This window comes from Medicago sativa, chromosome 5 (assembly GCF_051527215.1).
Source record: "Medicago sativa cultivar Bolivia chromosome 5, Bolivia_mono, whole genome shotgun sequence".
Taxonomy (NCBI): domain Eukaryota; kingdom Viridiplantae; phylum Streptophyta; class Magnoliopsida; order Fabales; family Fabaceae; genus Medicago; species Medicago sativa.
The window spans coordinates 40,643,394-40,652,451 of NC_140753.1; the positions used below are offsets into that span (position 1 = coordinate 40,643,394).

General features: G+C 38.3%; 1 non-coding gene across 1 annotated transcript; it reads right to left on the reverse strand.

Annotated features, from left to right (window-relative positions):
* Positions 1-465: 465 nt before the first annotated feature.
* Positions 466-572, reverse strand: LOC146922117 (small nucleolar RNA R71). The gene has a single exon (XR_015012925.1). It is a non-coding gene; the product is annotated as a small nucleolar RNA R71 (small nucleolar RNA).
* Positions 573-9,058: the final 8,486 nt, after the last annotated feature.

Below are 9,058 nucleotides of genomic sequence, written 5' to 3' on the forward strand. Positions count from 1 at the left end.
TCTCAATTTTTTATGCGAAAAACCAGAAATCGAGTGGTAATAATCGCCTAGATCGAAAGATATTTGCATAAACGAAAGAGAGACGCACGAAATAACACCGCCATGGCTAATCGCACTCTGAAAGAGTATGCAACGCCATCTACGACTGAGCCACAAGCTGTTATTGTGTACCCAACGGTTGAGGATGACAACTTTGAAATAAAGCCTGCCCTACTTAACTTGGTGCAGCAAAACCAATTTTCGGGATCCCCCACCGAGGATCCCAATCTTCACATATCTGTTTTTCTATGAATTAGTGGAACCATGAAGGAGAACCAAGAGGCTGTAAGACTTCATCTCTTTCCCTTTTCCTTAAGGGATAGAGCTAGCGCTTGGTTCCATTCCCTCGAAGTCGGTTCCATTACTTCATGGGATCAGATGAGGCAAGCATTCCTTGCCCGATTTTTCCCCCCATCCAAAACTGCTAAACTTAGGGACCAAATTACACGGTTCAATCAAAAAGATGGGGAATCTCTCTATGAGGCATGGGAGCGTTTCAAAGAAATGCTAAGACTTTGTCCCCACCATGGCCTAGAGAAGTGGCTTATAGTCCACACTTTTTATAATGGCTTGTCTTATACTACTAAGATGTCTGTTGATGCAGCTGCAGGTGGAGCTCTTATGAACAAGAACTATACGGAGGCATATGCCTTGATTGAAGACATGACTCAAAATCACTACAAATGGACCGACGAGAGAGCCATCACTAGTTCTTCATCCTCCAAAAAGGAGGCAGGTATGTACGAAGTCTCTAACTATGATCACCTTGCTTCTAAAATTGATACACTAACTGAAAAACTAGAAAAACTCAATGTTAGTACTATTAATTCTGCTTCTACTTCTTCTTGTGAAATTTGTGGTATAACTGGTCATGCTGGTGTTGATTGCCAACTAGGTAGTGCTATTAACGCTATTGAGCAAATGAACTATGCTCAATACAACCAAGGGATGAGACAAAATCAAAATTTTTATAAAAACCAAAATCCCTATGGACAAGTAGCACCACCCGGTTATGCAAACAACCAGAGATTCACTCATAAATCTAATTTGGAAATTTTGTTGGAAAATTCTATTGCCAACCAAAACAAACAACTTCAAGAACTCAAAAACCAAACTGAATTTTTGAATGATTCTCTTTCCAAGCTCAATACCAAAGTCGATTCTATTGCTACTCACTCTAAAATGCTTGAAACTCAAATCGCCCAAATAGCCCAACAAGTGGCTACCTCTTCCCAAACACAGGGAGTCTTTCCTGGTCAAACTGAAGCCAATCCCAAAGCCCAAGTTAATGTTATATCTTTTGGGGGTAGTAAGTTAGGCGAAACTTTTGCTAAGGTTAAAAACATTGGGAAAGAAAGTGTCAAGCCTTTAGGTGATAAAATTGTGATAGAAGAAGTAAAACCGCTTGAAGAAAACAAAACTTCATCCCCACTAAACCTTACTAAGCTTAAATTAGAGGGTAAGTTTGAAAAATTTGTCAACATACTTAGGAAGATTTGCATTAAACTTCCTTTTGCAGAAGCTTTGTCTAGGATGCCTCTATATGCCAAGTTTTTAAAGGAAATTTTTTCAAAGAAAAGGCCTATAGAGCATAGTGAGACAATATCTTTGGCTAAGGACACTAGTGCAATCATTCAAGAGGCACCCCCTAAGCTTAGAGATCCAGGTAGCTTTTCCATACCATGTGAAATTGGGAATGAAACCATAAACAAAGCCTTATGTGACTTAGGAGCTAGTGTTAGTTTGCTGCCTTTGTCTCTTCTTAAAAGGATAGGGATAGGAGAGTTGAAACCTACCGAAATAGAATTGAAGTTAGCTGATTGTTCTACCATGAAACTAGTAGGATTTGTTGAGGACATACCTGTTAAGATAGAAGGGATATACATCCCAACTGATTTTGTAGTCGTTGACATTGAAGAGGACGAAGACGTCCCTATAATCCTAGGTAGACCTTTCCTCGCTACTGCGGGAGCTCTTATAGATGTCAAGAACGGTAGGATAGTCTTTCAAGTGAGTGATAAGATGGTAGGATTTGAGTTGGAAAACGTTATGAAAGGTCCCGCTATTTACTCTTGTTGCATGCTTAACGATCATAATGTGAAAGAACGTTTTATAACGTCATCTACACAATATGATATCTTTGATCCATTCTAAGGACTCTTTCTAACCGTCAAGCTAATGACACTAAAAGAGCGCTTCGTGGGAGGCAACCCATGCATTTAATTGTTTTTGTTTTGTTTGTTTTTCCTTGTTTTAAGTTGTTTTGTAGGTAATTGTCCAAGTACGATTCAAGAAATTGAAAATTTTTGAAGTCTCTTTGACCAGAAGGTTGGCACGGCCGTGCCAAGTATTTGAAGCACAAAAAGGCCAAGACCCACAAAATGTTGGCACGGCCCGTGCCAAGGGTGGCACGGCCGTGCCCGATTCCTAGCCTTCTATAAACCCAATTTTTCTCTTCTTCTCCATTCATTCTCAAACACAAACCTCTCTCTACCATCAAACTTCTCTCTAAAACCTCCATAACAATCCATCTTCGCACCTTCATATCTTCCTCAAAACTCCATCAATCCAATTCAATTCTTCCACAAATCAATTACAAACTTCACCCAAACCACAAACCACCAATCAAAAACAACTTTCATCCACTCAAACACATAATTCACCAAAAACCTAATCTTTCAAAACCTAACCCAAAAACCACAAATTCTTAACTAATCTCCATAACCAAACCTCTAAACCTTATTCAAACATCAACCCAAACCCTAAACCAATCCTTTCCAACAAAATTCTTCCAAAATCCTAAACCTTCAAACAAATCCACAACCAAGGTCAATGGCTTCAAGAAGAAGTGGTAAGGAACCAGCAAGCTCTTTCGGTCCTCCCTCAAAGAAGCAAGCACAAGTCAAGAATCATGGGATCAAGTTTAAAGACAACTCTCAACGGGACAGGTACAAGATTCTTATCTCTAAGACCTTACATCCCTCTCGATATCCTGATTCTTATGATTTGAATGTGCTAGGGCTTAGAGATGATGTTTTTAGGCTAATAGGAAGGTTAGGTTGGACTGATATGTTAACACCTATGCTGGGTTATGAGAATTTCACTTATGAATTTTTGAGCTCTATTGTTTTTACCAAAGATAAGCTGAATTTTGATAACCCTAACCATAGAGATGTTTTCCGGTTAATGAATGTTGATTATAATATGTCTCTTCAGCACTTTTGTGAAGCCTTAGGTTTTGTCAATGAGGGGTATATTCATGATCATTGGGATGATAGTCTAAAACCGGATAACTATGACCCAGCTGCCTTTTGGAAACGTATCACCGGCCTTGACAACTATGTTCCTAGAGCCAACAAAGCTAGTAACATTCATAACCCCGTACTTAGGTACCTTCAGAGGGTCATGGCTTGCACTATTTGGGGTAGAATCGAGCTAGGAAACACTAGAACCGATGAGTTGTTCATGCTATGGGCAATGCTCTACAACCACCCCGTCAACACTGGTTTTTATTTGATTGATTACTAGACTTTTTAGGTACTTGACCACCCGGAAAGGGAGACATAGTGGTGGGTGGCATCATTACATACATAGCTAGGTGTTTTGGTGTGAGTGATGATGAAGGGATCAAACCAATTGAGGGAAACAATAAGCTTAACTGGGAAACCCTCATTGCTATGAATTTCATTAAACATCGTCCACCAATCCATTATCAACTTAAGATAAATGTGCCAATCATGTTTTTATTGCCTAACCCATCTCGGACTACCACCGAGGTGGAAGAAAATTGGTTGTGTGTTGATGATGTGCAGGTTCTTGGTGAGCAAGATGATGATGAGGGAGAAGGTGCTAACTTGCACCATGATGTAGGAGAAGGTGCTAACTTGCACCAAGAGGAAGAATACCATGGCCATGAAGCTGGTGAACTTAATGAAGACCAACGATGGACATGGATTCATAATGAGATCGAGAGGATGAGCACCGAGCAACAAAGGCAAGGTGTTGAAATATCCGGCCTTCACAATGAAGTTCAACAGGGCAACCGTGTCAATGATGAAAATAATGAGATGCTCCGTCGGATGATGCAACACCTCCAACTTCAAGGTCCTCCTTACGGACCTCAATAAACAAATGTGAGCTTTCCTCTTCCTCTCTTCCCTTCTTCTCCCTCTTCTCTCTAATTCTTCTTCTTCTACTCCTACTTTCTTCTTCTTCTACTTCTTCTTCTCTTTTAATTTCTTTTTCTTTTGAATCATTGAGGACAATGCTTCCCCTAAGTGTGTGTGTGTGGGGGGGGGGGGGGGGGGCTAATAAAGTGTCTAGAGTCGTAGTGTTTCCAAACTCCCTTGAACTTTATTCTTTTGTTTTGTTTTTATAGCGAAAGGCATGACTAGTAACTTGTTTTTAATGTAAAATATGGCATAAATTTTTTTGTTTTGTCTCTTCTTTAAAGGTTGTTTCTTGTACATGAAAGTAGTTTCTTGTGTTTCTTTTGTTCTTGCTATACCTATATCTTGTTTTATTGTGAAAAATTCTCCAATGAGAAAAGCACCCGGTTGCAATCTTTGAGCAAGTGTATGAATAGGTATTTTAAGGAGCACGTTCTATCTTTAGTGTTAACTTCGACCCTTTAAAGTCTTTAGAGTAAAAGTAGTATAAGTTTGTGTGGGAAATTAATCAATTGTGCTTTATTGTTTTATTCCTAAATTGTTAAAGTTAAATGGGGCGGGAGAATGGCACCAACATGTGGGGGAAAGGACAATCCCTAACTTCCTAATTGTGGTGGTGACTCCCTAATTGAACTTAAGTTCCAAATCCCTCGAATGAGGAAAATAAATTCATCAATGCTAGGGGGAAAGGACACCCTCTCCAAAAAGACTTCCTATGCGGAGATGATAAAATTTTGCAGCACTAGTTAGGGTGATTTTAAATCTAGGAGGAAAGGACAATCACATCCAAAAAGACTTCCTATGAGGATAGATAGCCCCTAAGCATCTGCAGCCTCTTTGTGCTTAATTGTTAATTTAATTTAATTTTAACTTAAATTCCCATCACTCTTACATGAAATGAAGAAAGGACTTTTCTCGGTTACTTTAGCATTAAGGATAGAACCTGTTCCTCATAATATCTGTCTTATACAGGAGCAAGAAAAAGGTTAGACTGCACACACACACTCACTTAAGACTTGATGTTGGGTTGAATAGGTTCACGAGGAATGTTTGAAATTTTGATTAGTGTACTTGAAGCAAAACCTTTCTTTTGAGACATGTGTTCTTAATAGTATTGCCATGATTAATCTTTTGTTGCTGCTATGTCTATTGCCTTTTGCTTGAGGACAAGCAAAGATTCAAGTGTGGGGGAGTTTGATGAGTCATTAATTAGTTGATTTTATTGCATTATTTAGTTTAGTTTTATTAAAGATTTGATTTGATTTTATTGAAATTTATTTCCTTTTTGAATATTTTACTTCAAATTGCTTTTTATTATATTTTACGAACGAATATATGGTGGAAGGTGTCTTGGAGCAAAAGAAAGAGGACTGGAGCAAATACAGTGCGAAAATACGAAGATACGGGACAAAAATATATTCCCACCAAGTCAGAAGCTTGGCACGGCCCGTGCCAACATGTGGCACGGCCGTGCCACCTCCAGAAGCCACTTTTGCTGCTTTTCTTCAAGCCCAAGTTACCCTGTTGCAGCTTTACTATTTTGCCCTTTTAGTTGCTTAGTTTCTAAGTCGATTGTAAAGCTATAAATAGAGTAGCTCTCCACCATAAACATTCACCATTCCTTTGAATATTTTAAGTATTATTTCAATAAAAGTCTTTATTTTATTTACTTTCTTCTTTGCAATTTACTTTACCGTTTTCTCTCTTCTTCCCCCATGTCTACGATGAACATGAGTGAGTAGACTTCTTTGTCTTGGGATCGTTGGATAAGTCTAATGACGTAATCCGGATCAAGCCAAGCCTTAAACCCTAATTATATGTTACCTTAATTCCTAATCTAAATTCACCGCTTTAACATGAATTAATTATTATCAAACTGTGGAAGCGAACGCGGAGGGTTTGATAATGGTTAATTCATCATCTCAAATATCAATTCCTTCTGATTGAACAAATACTTCAAGCTCTTGTGATCACTAAACACCTCAAATCTCGAACCATACAAGTAATGTCTCCAAACCTTAAGCACAAATACAACTGCAGCTAATTCAAGATCATTAGTAGGATAATTTCGTTCATGAATTCTCAATTGTCTTGATGCACAAGCAACCACTTTACCATCTTTCATAAGCACACCGCCTAAGCCCAACTTGGACGCATCATAATACACCACAAAAGGTTCATCGGGTTTTGGCAAAATCAAAATTGGGGCCATCGTCAACCGCTTCTTCAATTCATTGAAACTGTTTTCACATTGAACATCTCACACGAAAGCTTTTCCTTTACAAGTCAACTGCGTTAACGGAAGTGCCAACTTAGAAAACCCTTCTATAAATCTTCTGTAATAACCGACTAGTCCCAAAAAGCTTCTAATCTTGGTAACCGACTTAGGAGTCTCCCATTGTGATACTGCATCAACTTTAGACGGCTCAACTGCAATACCACTACCAGAAATAACATGGCCAAGAAAACTTACTTCGTTCAACCATAATTCACACTTAGACAACTTAGCATAAAGCTTCTTCTCTTTCAGAACTTGCAAAACAATCTTCAAATGCTCAGCATGTTCTTCTTCAGACTTGGAGTATATCAAAATATCGTCGATGAACACAACCACAAAGCGATCCAAAAATGCATGGAAGATGCGATTCATATACTCCATAAACACACCAGGTGCATTACTAACACTGAAAGGCATCACCTTATATTCATAGTGTCCATATCGTGTTCTAAAAGCTGTCTTCTGCATATCTTCATCTTTCACTTTAATCTGGTGATAACCCGATCTCAAGTCAATCTTGCTAAACACACCTGCACCCACTAACTGATCCATCAAATCGTCAATTCTCGGAAGTGGATACCTGTTCTTTATCGTCACTTTATTTAACTGTCGATAATCAATGCACAACCTCACACTACCGTCTTTCTTCTTCATCAGCAACACCGGCGCTCCCCAAGGTGAAACACTCGGTCTTATAAACTTCTTATCTAGCAAATCCTCCAAGTGTTTCTTCAACTCAGCTAACTCAGACGCTGACATACGGTAAGGTGTCATAGACACATGCTTTGTTCCCGGAATAAGATCAATTGTAAATTCGACTTCCCTCTCTGGCGGCACATCAGGAATTTCATCAGGGAAGACTTCAGGGAAATCGCATACCACTTGTAACCTATCAATCACTGCTTGATTCTCAATGGACAAAGACGCCATCAATGAAAACATCAAGATTCCATCGCGTTCTAACTGTTTTCAGCTGCTTAGTAGACAAGAACTCTGCTCCACTTTCCTCTTCAACAGAAGAGAAGTACACTGACTTACTAAAACAATTAATATGAACATGGTTGTACTCCAACCAGTTCATACCAGGTATTGGTTCTCTACATAACAAACATCAATAAGTACAACTTAAATACAGTACAAAACTGTAAAACGACATAACGCGACCCAACTACTTGGCCGGACGGACCGACCTGCTCTGATACCAATTGTAACACCCCGTTTTCCCAACATAAAAATTTCTTAATAAAATCAGAGTAATTCATCGTAAACGGAATGTCACATTTCATAAAAATAATAAATGGATTAAATAATAATTTATCCTTCAAAAATTAAATCAAGAAAGTACTTAATATCTTGCAGCGGAATTATTCGACATCTAAAAATAGTCTTTGGCACATAAGGCCTCATCATAAAAGTCTCATAAATAGTCTAAAACATCATAATCATTTCAATCTAACAACTTCATTAAAAATCTCATAAAACAATACGTAAGGAATAGAAAACATGTCAAAACTCCCATCCCGTTACGTATCAGAGCACCTAAGGACACACTTGTGAGGAGTCTACTCACGACCACGCCTAATCTTGATTACCTGCAAGTTACCCATACGAAGAGCAACATTTTCAAGCAGAAAGGGTGAGATTTCTCAAACAATAATATTAAGTATATAAATCATAAATTACATTTAACAACTCAAATTTCATATAATTCAACAATTATTTTCAAATACATATTTATCATCAATTCATCTTAACAAATATATCATCATACATCAGTCATAATCATCGTCACATAACATCATAATCATATTACATCTTTAATCACTTCGTTAAAACATCACAACTTAACATCTTGACTCGACAATGCATCTAAACTCGACTATGCAACTCTTAACGTCTTAAACCATCTCGAATCATTATGAAATGCAAATGCATGTGGTACCAATCTAGGGCATAATCCCTCGTCGCTATTGAGCAAAAGCTCCTAGGGCATGAGCCCTCGTCTCTGGTTGAGCAAAAGCTCCAGGGCATGAGCCCTCATCTTTAAATGAGTATGCATGGACTCAACATCTTACGTCTTAGAAACTTCATGAACATCTTATAACTCCTTGACTTAGACCGACATTTACATCTTAATAAAGATCAACAACAACATATGCAGCACTTATAAAGTCATATCATATCAGCATCATAACATAATAGTATCAAATGATAACAATAGCATCTTAATCGCATCAACATAAGCATCATAAATAACATATATAATGCATAAATAACAATATCACATCATTAAATAATCTTAGCCATCTCAACTTAGGCTTCTGGACAGCTTCCAATATTCTAAACAACCTTCATTCCCTAATCCAAGTTCATCTCAAGACTACATGTGTGAAAAGGATCGCAAAAACCTAACAAGGTTGTCTGTTACTGAGTTGCCGCGGGCGAGCTCATTTACTCGCGGTTGGTAGTTCACAAATTGGACTACTCGCCATTGCGAGCTCAGGTGCTCGCGAGGCGAGCTAGATTCTGGTAGCTCTCGGGTTCTTGACATTTTACACCCAAAAATCCCATT